The 14,565-nt window shown below is 44.1% G+C and overlaps 1 long non-coding RNA gene across 1 annotated transcript; it reads left to right on the forward strand.

The window, feature by feature from the left end:
* Positions 1–10,765: 10,765 nt before the first annotated feature.
* Positions 10,766–14,394, forward strand: LOC311428686. The gene is made up of 5 exons (XR_014687822.1): positions 10,766–10,942; positions 12,164–12,294; positions 12,409–12,621; positions 13,768–13,927; positions 14,283–14,394. It is a non-coding gene; the product is annotated as an uncharacterized lncRNA (long non-coding RNA).
* Positions 14,395–14,565: the final 171 nt, after the last annotated feature.

The raw sequence follows: 14,565 nt of genomic DNA on the forward strand, positions 1-14,565 counted from the left end.
TGGCAGCAGAGGGCAGGGAAGCCAAGCAGCTGGGATCCTTCTCTGGGGAAGGGGGCACTGAGAAAGCGCTTGAAAACAGGGCACAAGCCCTCAGCCTCTGGAGGCGTGAAGGAAAGGGATCCCTTCTGGGAAGATGCTGTGGGCTTGCTGAGGCTCGAAGAACAGACGGTGCTGGCTGCTACCAGCGTGCTGCAGCAGCGGCAAGACAGAGCCGTGGTGGTTTTCCTCAGCTGGGCAGCTGAGCTCCAGCACAAGCGCTCTCTCCCTGCCCCTCCTCCAACGCCAAGGGGAGAAAAGAGGCTGGCAAGGGCTCAAGGGCTGCCAGAAGGACAGGGAGATCACTCCACAAGGAGCGTCACGGGCAAAGCAGGCTCAGCACAGCCTGTTCCAGTCCAGCCCGGGGCCTGCTCCTGCGGGGGCTCTCCACAGGCCGCGGCCTCCTCCAGGCCACAGCCACCTGCTCCACCGGGGGCTCCTCCAGCCACAGGGGGGCTGCAGCGTGGAGATCTGCTCCACGGGGGACCCATGGGCTGCAGGGGGACAGCCTGCTCCACCAGGGGCCTCTCCCTGCACAGGCCGCAGGGGAACTGCTGCTGGGAGCCTGGAGCACCTCCTGCCTCCTGCTGCACGGACCTTGGGGGCTGCACAGAGCTTTCTCACTCCTCCCTGAGCCAGACGCTGCTGGGCAGCAGCTTTTGTTCCCTTTCTTAGATGGGCTCTCCCCCAGGCGCAAACATCATCCTTTTGCTCTGCGTTCTGGGCAGCAGCGGGTGGGTCCCTCCTGGAAGGAGCCTCCTGGCAGCGGCCCTGAGCTCCCATGGGGCAGCTGCTGCATTCTCCTCACAGAGGACACCCCTGCAGCCCCCCGCTCCCACAGCCTGGACACGCAAACCCAAGCCAAGACACCGAGCGAGCCTCCCTGATTGCCAGCCAGCAGCTGGCTCAGCCTGGGACCCCAGGCCAGTGCCCACAAGACTCTCCTGGGCCTTGAAAAGCAAGCCTTGTGGGGACGGAGCACCCACAAAGAATGGACTCACACAACAGGACTCCTTGCCAACACCGCCTCACAGACACCTGGGCCTTGAGCGGGTAGCTCACCTATAGCGAGCTCATTTCCTTCCCAGTAGCTGAAATGTGCCCTTTCGGGGGCATTTGGGGGCTACAGCGTGCTGCTGAGAGGGATGTTGGAGCTCCTGCAGGGCAGTGCTTCCACTAAGGCAAGGCCTTTTCTGCATCTTCTACTGCCCTGCAAGCGAGGATGCTTGGGGCACACAAGAAGCTGGCAGGGGACACAGCTGCAGGGAATGCAGGGATTCCTAAAGTCATAGCCAAATACAAGAAAGACAGGAGGACGTGATCCTTTTGATATAAAGGAGCTGGGTTTTGGGTCAAAATCCATCCCTTTTTCTATCCCGCAGACCCCCAAGGGCGTAGGACAGCAGCACTGCAGGGCAGCAAGAGATGCTGTGCATTTCTCTCGTCCCCCTGAGACAGCCACTGGGTGACGATGGTGCCAAGTGTCTGGAAAGAGCCCTTGCTTTCTCAGGCCCAGGTGTCCAGCTGCACACCAAGGCCGTCCCTGGCTTCCAGGCGCGGTTGCCAGGCCCAAGGCCGAGCTCCCCTGCGAACCCCCAGCCCAGCAGACCTTGCTCCTGGCATTGTGGAGCAGCCATTTCACGGCAGCCTTTTCTCCTGGCAGTCAGCTTAGCGCCGAATGCTCTGTCACCGGGACGCCTGAGAGCCATGGGAGCTCAGCAGAGAGTCACTGTCAGCTTGGAGCTCACAAAGGTGGGTGGCCGCAAGTGCCCTGAGCGTCCAGCTCGCATTGAGGACTGGTGCTGGCACTCGAGGCGTGGAGGTCGGCATGGTGCAATGGGAGACGCCACTGTCCTGCTGGTGGGACAAGAGACACTGATGTGCTGCTGCTGCAGGAGGAGACTTGAAGGTGCTGCTGCTTAGAGGTGCTGAGGAGCGGGCAGCCTCCTTCGTGGTGGCTGAGCTGAGCATGCTCCTGTTCATTAGTACTCTCCCCTTCCTATGTTTTTCCTAAGGTGGAGAGAGAGAAACGCACAGATCTCTTTCTTTCCCGGTAAGAAATGGAAGAGCCTCGTATCTACATATTTGCCAGATTCATCCTAGCACCCTTGGGACTGGGGATCTGTGTTGATCTGTAATAAAGAGCAATCATCAGCACAGCAAATCCCCGTGACCTTGTGTCTATCAGCATCGTCCAAATCCCTCTCTAGAGCTGTAGGCTGGCCAAGCTGTGTGTTGGATGGTGAAGCTGGGAAACGCTTGGGATGGGGAAGGCTGAGTGGGCCGAGAAATCCTTGCTGGGATGGGAAGGTTTCCTTGGCGTGGAAAGGCATTGGGCTAGGAAATGAGAGAGGTGGGAAATGTTCCCGGGCTTTGAAAGCACTGGGAAGCAAAAGCATTGGGATGAGCAATCGCTCCTGGGATGGGAAAACATTGGGATGGGAAGTCTTGAAAGGGGTGGGTAACATTCGCTGAGGAAGGAAATACTTGGAAAAGTCATCCAAGAGAGGGAAATTCTTTGGGACGAGATCTCGTTGGATGAAGAAACGCTTCGTGTTGATGGGAAATCTTTTGTCTGGGAATCTGTTCTCATGTGAACTTGTCAGGATGGGAAATGACCATGAGGATGAAAGCTGGTCCTGGCATGGGAAATGCCAGGGAAAAGAGGCGGTGTGGAAGCGTGGTGGGCATGGCAAGTGCTGCGTGGGAGGGCAAGCCTGCTGGGGATGGCCAAGTCTTGCGCTGGGCAGCCTGCTTGGGTCCAAAGCCTGCAGTCCTCCCCAAGATGTCGGCGAGGGGCTGGTGAGCCGTTGGGACGGAACCCCCGTTGCCCGGGTTCCCCAAGCAACCGCCCCACTCTCCAGCCACCATGGCAGGTCCAGCAGCCGGCTCCCGCTCCTGGATGGAGGATGCTTGGGGCACACAAGACCTTGGGGGCTGCACAGAGCTTTCTCACTCCTCCCTGAGCCAGACGCTGCTGGGCAGCAGCTTTTGTTCCCTTTCTTAGATGCAAGATCTTCTTAAATTCAGTCCAGCCTAGTAGGAAAAGTAAATGTGGACAGCTGTATCTTGGCAAAGATAGTAGGGATCAAGGAGGTTCAGCAGTCAAGATGGAAGGTGATGCCATGAGGCTTACAGGCTAGTAATGTTCTAGTGAAACCCAGCCTTCCTAAAGAAACCTGCCTGACTACTTGATGTGAATAACAGACTCTGTTCAGCTCTTTCCTAACATAGAAACGGTGCTGACTGCTTCTTCAGAGTAACAGAAGTTCGTGATACTACTGAAATAGTTGCGGTTCAGATGTAGATCTGATTTCTCCTAAGCACACTGAATTCACAACTGTTGATCCTCCAGAGGAGGCTTTGCAATTGAACATATGGAGAATAGGTAAATTTCCCGCTGTTGTTCTCCTCTCCTCTTGTTTTGTTTTGTTTTGTTTTGTTCCTAGTAGCATAGGCTTAAGACTCTGAAGAAACAGGCTGCTTTTTTTTAATTCCAGCACTGGCTGTTCCTCCTGAGCCCCGCCTTCTATTTTTGCAGTCATAGGATATGTGAATGTAAATTCGTGGAGAGAGGTAGAAAACTGTTTCAACTGGTGTTTTTTCGGCTATGTGGGGAGAACAAATCGAGTGGCTTTGAATATTCTGGCTCTTAATCAGAGCAGCATGTGGAGGGAGACAGATGCGTTTGCTCTTTTAGTGCAATGGCTTCAGAAGCAAGAGGGGAAAAAGCACTTTCTCTGGGAGCTGAAGAAGGTGTCCTAATCACCGGAGAGGTTTCTAAATGGCATATCTTTGCGAGGGTTCCTGTAGTCCGGAGGTTTTTGTTTGTTTGTTTGCCTTTGGAAGGTTTTACTCTTAATATTCACGTTCTTCAGCAGAAGTGAGAAATGTGATTTTATTTTGTGCAGTGTCGTGGACCCTCCGAACTCTCCTGGGAACGATGAATACCTCGCATAGTACCAATGTGATGACGGTGGAGACAAGGAGAAAGCAAGATGATCAAAAGAACGTGACCTCATTTCAAAAGAAACCGTTTTGTACGGCAAAGAGTCTTGTGAGCCTGGTGAGAAATTGCAGCATACTTCCTCTCTCGAGTCTGACACTGAATGTAGCTCTAAAAACCTTTCCTCCTCAGCTGTTACAGAGAGATGCCAAGATACAGAGGACAAGACTAAAACCACTGAGAAAGAGCATTACCAAAGCAAGAGGGAGCATGCTCCTAGTGAAGAGAAGGAGAGTCAAAAAGCAGGTCCTTCCAGCAAGAGAAGGATAAAGTGGAATACAAAGAATACAAACTTGAGCTCCTGATTGGCTTCATGCTGAACTCTGTGCTGTTCTTGTCCTAATCTTGGTCTCTCCATAGATAATATGGTTTAAATCCAAATAGAATCGTGCGATGAGGAAGATCTCACTGCAACAAATTCAACATCTAAAATCAAAGTTGACATTTTCCGTGATTTTCTTCCTGAGCAGAAGTGTGCGGTACTCCTTTTATATTAACGTAGAGATTATTTCAAACAGTCTTGAAGTGCTTGATGACTTAACAGTCTGCAGATTTATTATCAAATCAAAAAAACCCCAACTTGGTAGACTATTTTTTTCTCAGTTTTGAATGACCACTAGGAAGAAGGTTATTCCGGCATCAAGAAAGTCATGTGGAATGTAACAAAATGCACTGAACCAGTAAGTAAAACTTATATTTTTCTATTAGTTCCATTGTTTCAACTCTTCTGACCCTTCTGGACGGCATAGATAACAGAGGGGAGATCGTGGTAATCGGAGCTACTAACAGACTGGATTCTATAGATCCTGCTTTACGAAGACCAGGACGCTTTGGCAGACACTTCCTCTTCAACTTGCCAGATAAAGAGGTGAGAACTTAAATTCAACGTTAGTGCTACCATGGCAAAGTCCAACTTTATAGGAAAAAAAAAAAATGACAACTTGAACAAAAGAGTGATACGTGGAGACACTGCGTTGTTCCATGGAGGACAAATCTGGTACTGGATATATATGGTCAGGATGATACCACCAAGTAGTTAGTTCTATAATCAAACCTTTCATTCCCCAAGTTGTACCTGTTTGCTTAATTATTTAGTCCACTTGGGTGTTTTCATCATGAAGTTGTGTTTTTGGTCTCAATCCTTCGCTTATGAATGAATAGGGGACGTGTTTGCATTTGATTGTGCCCCTGCTCAGTGGTAGTAGTTTGAGTCATAATTCTTTTCTTCTTTATAGTAATTGTAGCAATTGGAAGCATTGTGCCAGAAGTGCTTTCTGTGAATTTACTGACTGGAAAGCAAATGTGATGAAGTAATGAGACTGTCCCAATGAAAGCTTGCTAAGTTTTAGAGAAGTTTTTTGGACAGCAAAGAAATGTTTCTGGATAAATTTTTCATTACAGTATTTTCCTCTGGGTCCTTAGGTCTCGTAGTTTGGAAACTTGTTATTGAAGCTATAAATGCCTTTTCTTTCACTGTAGGTTCCTAGAAAAAGTTCAGTATAACAAATAAGAACTATTCAATTTCCTGGTTGACAATGCAGAGTGTATATTAAATAACTGTAAAATACTTGAAAGTTGAGCAAGTAAGAAAAGCGTATTATTAGATGAGGGGTTTTGAGGGAGGACTGTTTTGTTTTTTGTTTACTTGTTTGCCTTTTGGTTTGTTTGTTTCTTGTTGGTATTTTTAAGGAAAACTTGGGACAAGCTAAAATGCAATGATTTTGCTTCCAGGCTAGAAAAGAAATTGTCAAGATTCATACTCGTGACTGGACCCCTCAGCCACTGGACATGTTGCTTGATGAACTAGCTGAGAAATGCATTGGTAAGACTGAAATTAAAATGGATTCTTGCTTGTGACCAAGTTGTAAAGAACCTAGCTTGTACCAGGCAGTACCCATGCTCTTGTGCCTTGTTGCACAACTAGTCAACGAAGCAGCTGGCACACCTTCATAGCAATCTGAGTGAGATGCTTTCATCTATTTACTCTTTATTGTCGTTCCTCTTGTTGTCTGAGAACATTAAATGGTTCTGGGGCATCTTCCTCAAGAGTATAGTTTTTGATGAGGAGTCTGCTTCAGCTGCATAAGCGCAGGATATCAGGCAGTGAGCAACATGAAACTTCCCTGCAGAGAGTGGTATAAATGGCTCAGGATTCAAATTAGGATTAAATAAAAAAATAGGATTTATTAGAAGAATATAAAAGAATAGAGGTAAGCAAACAGTGCTGGGTGCACTGAGAGTCTCCGCTCCACCAGGGCACACACCAGTTACATCAAGCAGCTGATTTTTATGCTCCTAGACTAATACATATTCATTACTACTTCCAAAAGAATTAGATTATTATAATTAGCCTCCGGGGTCCAGTCCCTCCTACTGGAGCATGCGCATCAGTCTCCTCTGGGGGTCTCTAGGGGTCTTTCATGCTGAAGGCTCGTAGTCTTCTTCTCCAAGTCCTTCCTGTTTGTACTCCTTTGGCACTGTACCAAGTTTATAGAACATTTTCTGCAGGTCTTGTCTGCCAGCCGTCCTTCAGCTTCTTTTTTCTTCCTCTTAATCTCTTGGCCCCCTGGCCAGATACCAAAGGTCTGCATAGTATCCCATAACAGTCACTAGTTGTTATCAGTTGTTATGAAACTCCCAGACATCAAACACAAACAGCTTTCTTATTGACACTTCACGAGTAATTAAAACATTCTTCCCCAGCCATTCACAGGGACAGTCACATCTATAGCAGTGTTAAGTTAATCTCGAAGAAGACAGGAAAAAAAAGGCTGTAACTGTTAGAAATAGAAGTCCGGAATAACAAAAGCAAACAGGTTCATAAATTTAAGGAGTATTTTCTGAAGACTTGATAAATTGACTAGAATGAGGGGGAGACTGGGACACACTGCATCTGTGGTTCAAGAATTAAATTGCCAGTGCAGGGCCCAGAGGCAGACAGGATTCAAACAGAATTGTTCTTTATGGACACGAAATGTTAAAACATTCCTCACAAGCGGTAGCACTTTGAATTCCCTGTTAAGCTGTTTGGTTTTGGCATTACAAATTCTTTAAATGTTGCATGTTGTAAACCTGGGCCTTGACTGATGTAACGTTTGATTTTTGTTTGTTAGGAGACTGTGGTGCAGATATCAAATCCCTCTGTACTGAAGCTGCGCTGTGCTCTCTACGCCGATGCTATCCTCAGATTTATGCAAGTAGGGAGAAGTTGCTACTAGACGTTAATTCTATTAAAATAAAAGCAAAGGACTTTTTCATGGCTATGAAGAAGGTTGTTCCAGCTTCAAACAGGATCGAGACTTCGCCCGTACAAGCACTCTCACCCATTTTCAAGCCACTTTTTCAAAGATCAGTAGAGAATATTTTACAAGTTGTGCAGAAGATCTTCCCGCATGCACAGCTTGCACTAAAGGAGGACCGACAGCAAGGTATAACCACAGCATCCACTTCTTTATAATTCTGCTAAAGCAAAAACTTGTGGTTTGTGCAATCAACTTATAGCTTTCAGACATAATGGTGGTAGAATTTTATTATTTGCATGTGCATGTCTTTCTTTTGGGCAAGTCTGGAATATAACGCATAGGTTTTATTGTGGATTCGAAACTGAAATGCCAAATGGAAGCTCTGAATGACTCAATACACAGTAAAGGACGATGCGTTCTCTACTGAAGCATGCTGCTTCTGAGGGCAGCTAAGATAATTAGCATTTGTAGAGGTTGACTTGAGGTTTGAAGTATAAGGCACCTATTTTTCTTTAAAAAATCAAAACTCAGATCTTTGGAGGGGAAGCATTTCTAGGTCAATGTTTCTAATTCCTTTCTGAAGAATGTCAGGACCAGGATACAAGTATAACTGGTCTAAGCTAAATATTGTTTTAGCTATCATCATTTTTAACCAGTCTCCTAATTTAAATGTTTGTGGATCGTACTATACACGTGCACGTGAGATCAATTAGCATTGATACTTACTAGATGAATGGAATTCTGTGGCCATCACATCCTTTATCCCCGTGCTTTCATTGTGGGAACCTCCTCCAGAAAGAAATGGTCTTGTTTGTTGTTGTTGTTTTTTTTTTTTTAAGCTATTTAGCAACTGCAGAAATTGTTCGTAATCTCCTTTATTCTAAGGGGGAGAAAAAAATCACCAAGAGTAGCGTACCTTACACGTACACATCAGTGGGATTTAGTACAGCTTTGTAGGGCCTTGTGCCATCTCCTTAGATCTGTGGTGGGATGAACTCTAGGAAATAACTTTCAGTGTGTGCTCTCAAATGAAGAAAGGGTTTTGGCACTGATTTAGAAGCTGTATTAATGGAAGAGAAAGAGACAAAGGCTATTCAGGAAAGTTAACAAACCTCTTTTGCCTTTCAGAGCATTTCAATCCTATTTTACAAGATGATATGTTTGACAGTGATGACGATGCATCCTTGGTTTCTGGAGATGAATTAAAAGATGGAATGCCTGACGGACCAGAGAAAAAATGCCTCTGTTTCAGCAGGTAAAGAAAGGTAGATCCCTGTTACATTTAAATTCTCAGGTCTGCTGAGTCTTTGTAAACATTTCCAGCTGTTAAAAGTGCGAGGGGTGGTAGAGGAAGGGGCAACATCAAGTTTGTGTGTTGAAGGGGTGCTTGGTATTCACAAGAAGAAAGGGTGGAGGGACTAAAGTTGTAATGAAGTTGCTCTGAATGACCAAATTGAAAAGCCCAGGCTTCTCTTCGTAAGCCAAAGTGATCCGTAGACTACCAGAACACGTTGACTTAATCCATGGCATTCTTTGAAAGACTCAAGACCACATAAATGTGCAGTCTGTCCTTTTAGCTAAAAATACCCCAACTTAATGGGTTTGTGTTGCCACCTTTTGCCCTTCTGTTTTCCAGGATTGTTAAACCAGTAGTGAATTATGTAGCAGAAAGAAAACAGAGAAAGGGCTTGTTAAAACACCTTGAGAAAAAATTGAATGGTGTCTTTATTTGTTAAGCCACCAAGTTGTGTTAATCTTGTGATATTTTAGTGTGGAAGTCATGCAAGCCCACAGTTGGAAAGTTAGATCATGTTGTCACAGCTGGATCAGTTATTTTTCTCCGTTTCTATTGCTGTGCTGTCCAGAAGATTTTCTGTGCTTTAGAGCAAGGCTAAGTCTCTAGCATCTTTGATTTAAGCCAGCAGAGGTACAGCCTGATTGTAGTGGGGAAACAAATGCTCCTCACCAATTAATTTTTAAATAAAAATAAATTTATAATAAAGTAAATAATAAATATATAATAAATAATAAATTTATAATAAAGTAAAGCAAGATTGCAGGGATATTAATTTGCAGTCTTGGTTTAGTAAAGAATAGGAAACACAAGGGAAGAAGGTGAAACAATTGGAATGAGTGAATAACTTAACTGGAAATCTTTCATGTATTTAATGTACCGCTGCCATCTGGATTATTTGGGGAGGGAAAAGAAAGTCTATAGGAAAATTACTTGGAACATCTGTGTGTCTATTCAGCACCTCATTTATAAGCTTGTTTTCTTAACTCTTGTTCTAGGAGTGCTTTCTGCGAACCAACATCATGCCAGCCCCGTCTGCTAATAGCAGGAAAAGAAGGGTACGGCCAGGTTTCTTACGTGGCACCCGTGGTGTTGCACGCTTTGGAGAAGTTTCCCGTTCACACCCTGGACCTTTCTGTTCTGCTTACAAACGTTGCATCGCCAGAAGAAATCTGCGGACAGGTACCTTTTTTTCTTTTTCTTCTCATCGGATTCACTGACTGTATGTAAAGGATCAATCGAGTTGCAAGTAAGGTGAGCAAAATTAATTGGTAATGGAGGTGGCCTTGTTTTAATGCGCTGGGATGTTTGCTTCTGTCTGAAAATCCCCTTTTCTTTTAGACAGCACCACAAACAATCTGGATGTTGTACATGTCCACATTTTCCATACCCAGTTTTACAGTGAGGCTGTTGCTAGCAGCTCAGGAAGCTGGGCGGTGTTGCTAATAAACATCTCTTTGTGGAAAGAAATGCTGTTCATGTCACTGGGATCCAGAAAGTAGTTCTCATTGCCTCCTAAGACTGTGTGCTCCCAGTAGATGGCTCTGTATCAGACTGCATGTCGGCTACTTTTTGTAGGCTTCTTCTAAATTATATTAGTAAGGCAACCGAGGTTTGGGGCTTCTGTTTATTTTGCTTTCGCACGGACATACACAACTTGTGCTGTTGCAGTATGTGCACTAAAAGCATTAACATTCAGAAAACACTTCATTTGCACAGTGATGTGGTTTTAACTAGAAAAAATGACCAGATTTGGTGTTTTTACTTTTAGGCAGGAAATCCATTTTCTTGTTTGGCATCACTACCTTAAAATATTTTTACCTTTAGTGGAAACGTTTGAGAGCCATACAAGTAAGGACAGACATGTTACATGACTGAATACTGATGTGTCCCTTAAGAGGGACATTTCCTTTCTTTGTTATGCGATGATTGTGGCTGTGGCCATATAGCTACGGTGTCTAGCCACTGCCTGAATATATCCTTCCCATCTTCTGACTAGAGTTCTCCGAATACTGATAATCTGAAAGGGTGCACAGAGAAATTCCTTATGTGAAAGGATGCTTGCCACTCTGTTCACGTAGTTTCATTTCATGGGGCAGTCAGATGGCTATGTAGCTATGTATTAAGAGGTTCTTGTACGTGTTTTAGTTTTCTTACGCAAGCTTTCCTTTTCACTAGCTGATCCGAAATGCTCAGAAGACAGCACCAAGCACAATTTATGTCCCAGATATCCATTTATGGTGGGACAACGCTGGACCTGTCTTGAAACTTACTTTTCTAACTCTACTACGTAACATTCCAGCATTTTTGCCAGTTTTGCTGCTTGCTCCGTCTGATGTACGTCACTCAGATCTCCCAGAAGAGGTATTTGTCAATACTTTCCTTACTATTTCTTCAGTGTCTTGTAATTTATGAATGCTTTCAGCATCAAAATGCTGTGCTTTCTTAAATGCATGCTGTTATTACTCAGGCACCCTAACAAATCACTTAAAATTTGCTTAGAGAAAAAGAATACTGTGAAAGCATCTGCTTAAGGTTTTTTCTGAGTCAAGCAAGTGACTTTCACCCCCTTCTCACACATGCAAAGAATAAATTAATACAATAATTCTGGTGGCTACAAAGTGGTTCAGTCAAGAATATGAAGTGCTTGAAATGACAAGAGGATGTTTTTACTGAAGAGATTTCTTCTGACAGTCTGCCATTCCATGCTATGTTGGGTAAACTGCTAATAATGCAATTTAGTAGAGAATTGAAACACTTTGATTAAAAAAAAATAAGTAAATCAGTTTCTTTCTTCATATAGGCCAAAGCTTTCCAAGCTGGAAAGCTGAGTTCCAATTTCTGCTAAAGTAACTTTGGAATCGAATTCTAGTTGTAATCCTAAATAAACTGTAGTAAAAGTAGGTGCAGAACTTCATTGACTTCTGAGAGTTTACATTAAGGGAAGGTGCCCAAAACAGGACCACGCTGTTGTCATTCTGATGATTTGGTCTCAGTCACTGGGGGAAGAGAACGGGTCTTACCTAGACGTGTTTATTATCAACTGCTTTGAAAGTGCTTGAGTTCCCACAGAAGTTTTTGTACAGGCTGTAAATTCCTTCTAAAATAAGTAGTGAAATTCCTCACCTACCTTTTATTACTAGAACTTGAAAATGGAGGAAGACGTAGACGTACTAGCTACTTCAGACACCTTTTGGTAGAGAAATAAAAACTCAGCAAAAAGCCCTCACTTGTCTGCTGAAGCCTGTCTCTTCCCTCGATAGCCATAAAGGTTCTAAGTAAAGGCTGCAGCAAGGCAAGTAAATACAAAGGAGGCGCTGTTGGATGTGGTGAAAGCCATTACTTTACCAGTGTAGCGTACAATCCCTTCAGCAAGCTTTAATTCTACAGGTGATTCTTAAAGGTGATATTTGAATTTGCTGTGCCAGCCTGTGAAAATGTAGCGTTTTAAGGCCAGGATGATAACTTTTTTCAGTTTGTGTTCTTCAGGTTATTCTTAATTTGAAAAGGTACTCGTCTTTTTGGAATCGAAGATGAGTTTTTTGTGGCCTTAAATCTGAAATGTCTCTCCTCCTTCTGCTTTAGATGCAAAAATGATTTAATACGGAATTTGGAGAAGTGTGCAATATTGAGTTGCCTGGTAGGGCAGAGAGAGCAGCCTTTTTTTGAGGACCTAATTCTAAATGAAGTGGCTAAGCCTCCTGTAAAGAAAAGAGGTGAGGAGGATATGAGAAGTACATCTAAAACTTTCCTATCGAAGTTACTAGCTCTTTGGGCTTTGCTTTGTTGGTCATTTTCTGTCAGTAATTTGTCATATGCTTGTATTTGAGTACTGATTAATTGAAGTTGATTGGACATTGGAAGTCGTGCCTGTAGCACCACCAGCTGAGCCTCAGAAGCCACAAGAGGAAGAAGTAGGGATGCTGGAGGAGGAAGTGGAGGATACCTTGCGTGACCTTTGAATTTTCTTGAGGGACGTTACTCGCAGACTTGCCACTGACAGACGTTTCAGGGAATTTGCAAAGCCCGTTGACCCACAGAAGGTAAAGTAGTGCTGATCCGTGTGTGTCTGTAACTTGTCAGTGTTCGTATTTCTCAGCGTTTTGGGGAAGGTTCAACTTTGTTTTTAGGGCTGCACTGTAAGGATTTTGCAAGAAGCAGAGGCAGTGCTTTTACTTCTGCTGACTCTCAAATGTCTCTTATGGGATTATTCGCTGAAAGCCCTGGTTTCATTCTAAAAAGCCAGTCCAAATGCCAACACAGTTTGCTCGTGAAAAGGCTTTGATACGTAGGCGTGTCACAGCACTGAAAAGCACAGAGATCTTTCCTTATAATGACAAACAGTATTTACAGGACTACTTGAGTGAAGTCTGAAGCCCTTTCTTGGACTGTCAGTTCCTGTGGGAACAGGAATAGGAGCAGCAGTTTGTAAAAATAAGTTTTGAGATCCTGTTCTCTGTTTCATCTGGAACTCCTCAATAGGAATCAACCATAAGTGCAGTGTGTTTTCTTTTTCCTCCAATTGGCTGCTTAGATGCCTTTTTCTCCTTAATTTATGAGATAAGCCTAAACTAGGGGCATATATTTCAAAGACAGGTGTAACTTGAATATACCTGGGGATCAGCAAAGTCGTCTTCATGTGGGCCTCCACTGGCTTTTCTTCCCCTTTTCTCCTAGGTTCTTGAGCTGTGAAAAATCTAGACAGATACATATGTCCTCATCTGAACTGGTCATTAGTCTCCTCTTCTGGTCTGAGGGAAGAAATGAGCACCTCAGGGCCCAGTTATCTCATTCTAAAGTAGATGCCTGCAATAGGTACTTCACAGGTGCAATTCATGCACCTTTTCCTCAATGTCGACAACAAAGAGAATGCCGGATGGCTTGCTCAGCTTTCACTGTTGTGATTTTCTGAAGCAAAGTGAAATGAATCTCCCACCCTCAGTGTTTCTTCTCTACCATGCACGTGCTTCTGACCTCCCTACTTCTTGTTGTCCTCTCGTGGCCGCTCTAATGAAAAATGAAAAAGCCCTTCCATTTTTGAGAAGCAAACTGGTTAATTTCAGCATCTTCTGATGCATCGCAAATGTTCAGAGTTTTTAGGAAGTCGTTTATTTAAAGTCTTCAGAATAATTTTGGTAGACAGTGTGCAAGGTTAAGAAAACCTCTGAATGCTTGTATTTGATCTGCAGGTACCTGACTATGCCACAAGGATTAAAGAGCCGATGGATCTTTCAACAGTTCTGACTCAAATTGACTCGCGCCAGTACCTCGCTGCAGGAGACTAGCTGAAGGACATCGATCTAATCTGTAACAATGCCTTCGAGTACTACCCGGATCAAAGATCTACAGGTGAGGATGTGCTTTTTAGCCCTAGTTTAAAAAATCTGTCGAACGTATAGATGGATAAATGCTGTGTGCGCACAATAGACTTCGGATGGATTAGATGATTTTGGACATCCACAGAGAACATCTCTTACCAAATTGTAAATATTTTATCATTTTGCTACTTGGGCATGGAATTGTGATATAAGTGTTCCCAAGGAACTTGTGCTTTTGTTTTAATTAACTTCGATGTTGTTATGCTGAAAATATTCACTGAGAGAACCTTTCGGAACCAACCTATGAAGAAAGCAATTTTCTTCTGTGATCAAAACAGTTTCATTGGTTGGTAGACAACATTCAGGTAAAGTCTGTAAAATTTCAGATCGTCACAGCGCCTATGTTTTGGAAGGCACTGCATATTCAATGGTGAGGAACGAAATGGATACAGAGTTTGGACGACTTTGTGAACAAATTAAAGAATATCGTGAGAAAAGAGGTACGTGCTTTAACGCTAAGGATTTGAAGACTTGTCTCTGCATTTGTAACTGAAAATGCACGACGAAGATCTTTGGTATCTATTCTTTCTTGCAAGGTCGCACCTCTGCAGCGTGTGCTCCATGCGACAACTCCAAGTCACCACAGCAGAACCCTGCTACTGAAGACGA

This window comes from Aythya ferina, assembly GCF_964211825.1.
Source record: "Aythya ferina genome assembly, contig: HAP1_SCAFFOLD_115, whole genome shotgun sequence".
In the NCBI taxonomy this organism is placed as follows: domain Eukaryota; kingdom Metazoa; phylum Chordata; class Aves; order Anseriformes; family Anatidae; genus Aythya; species Aythya ferina.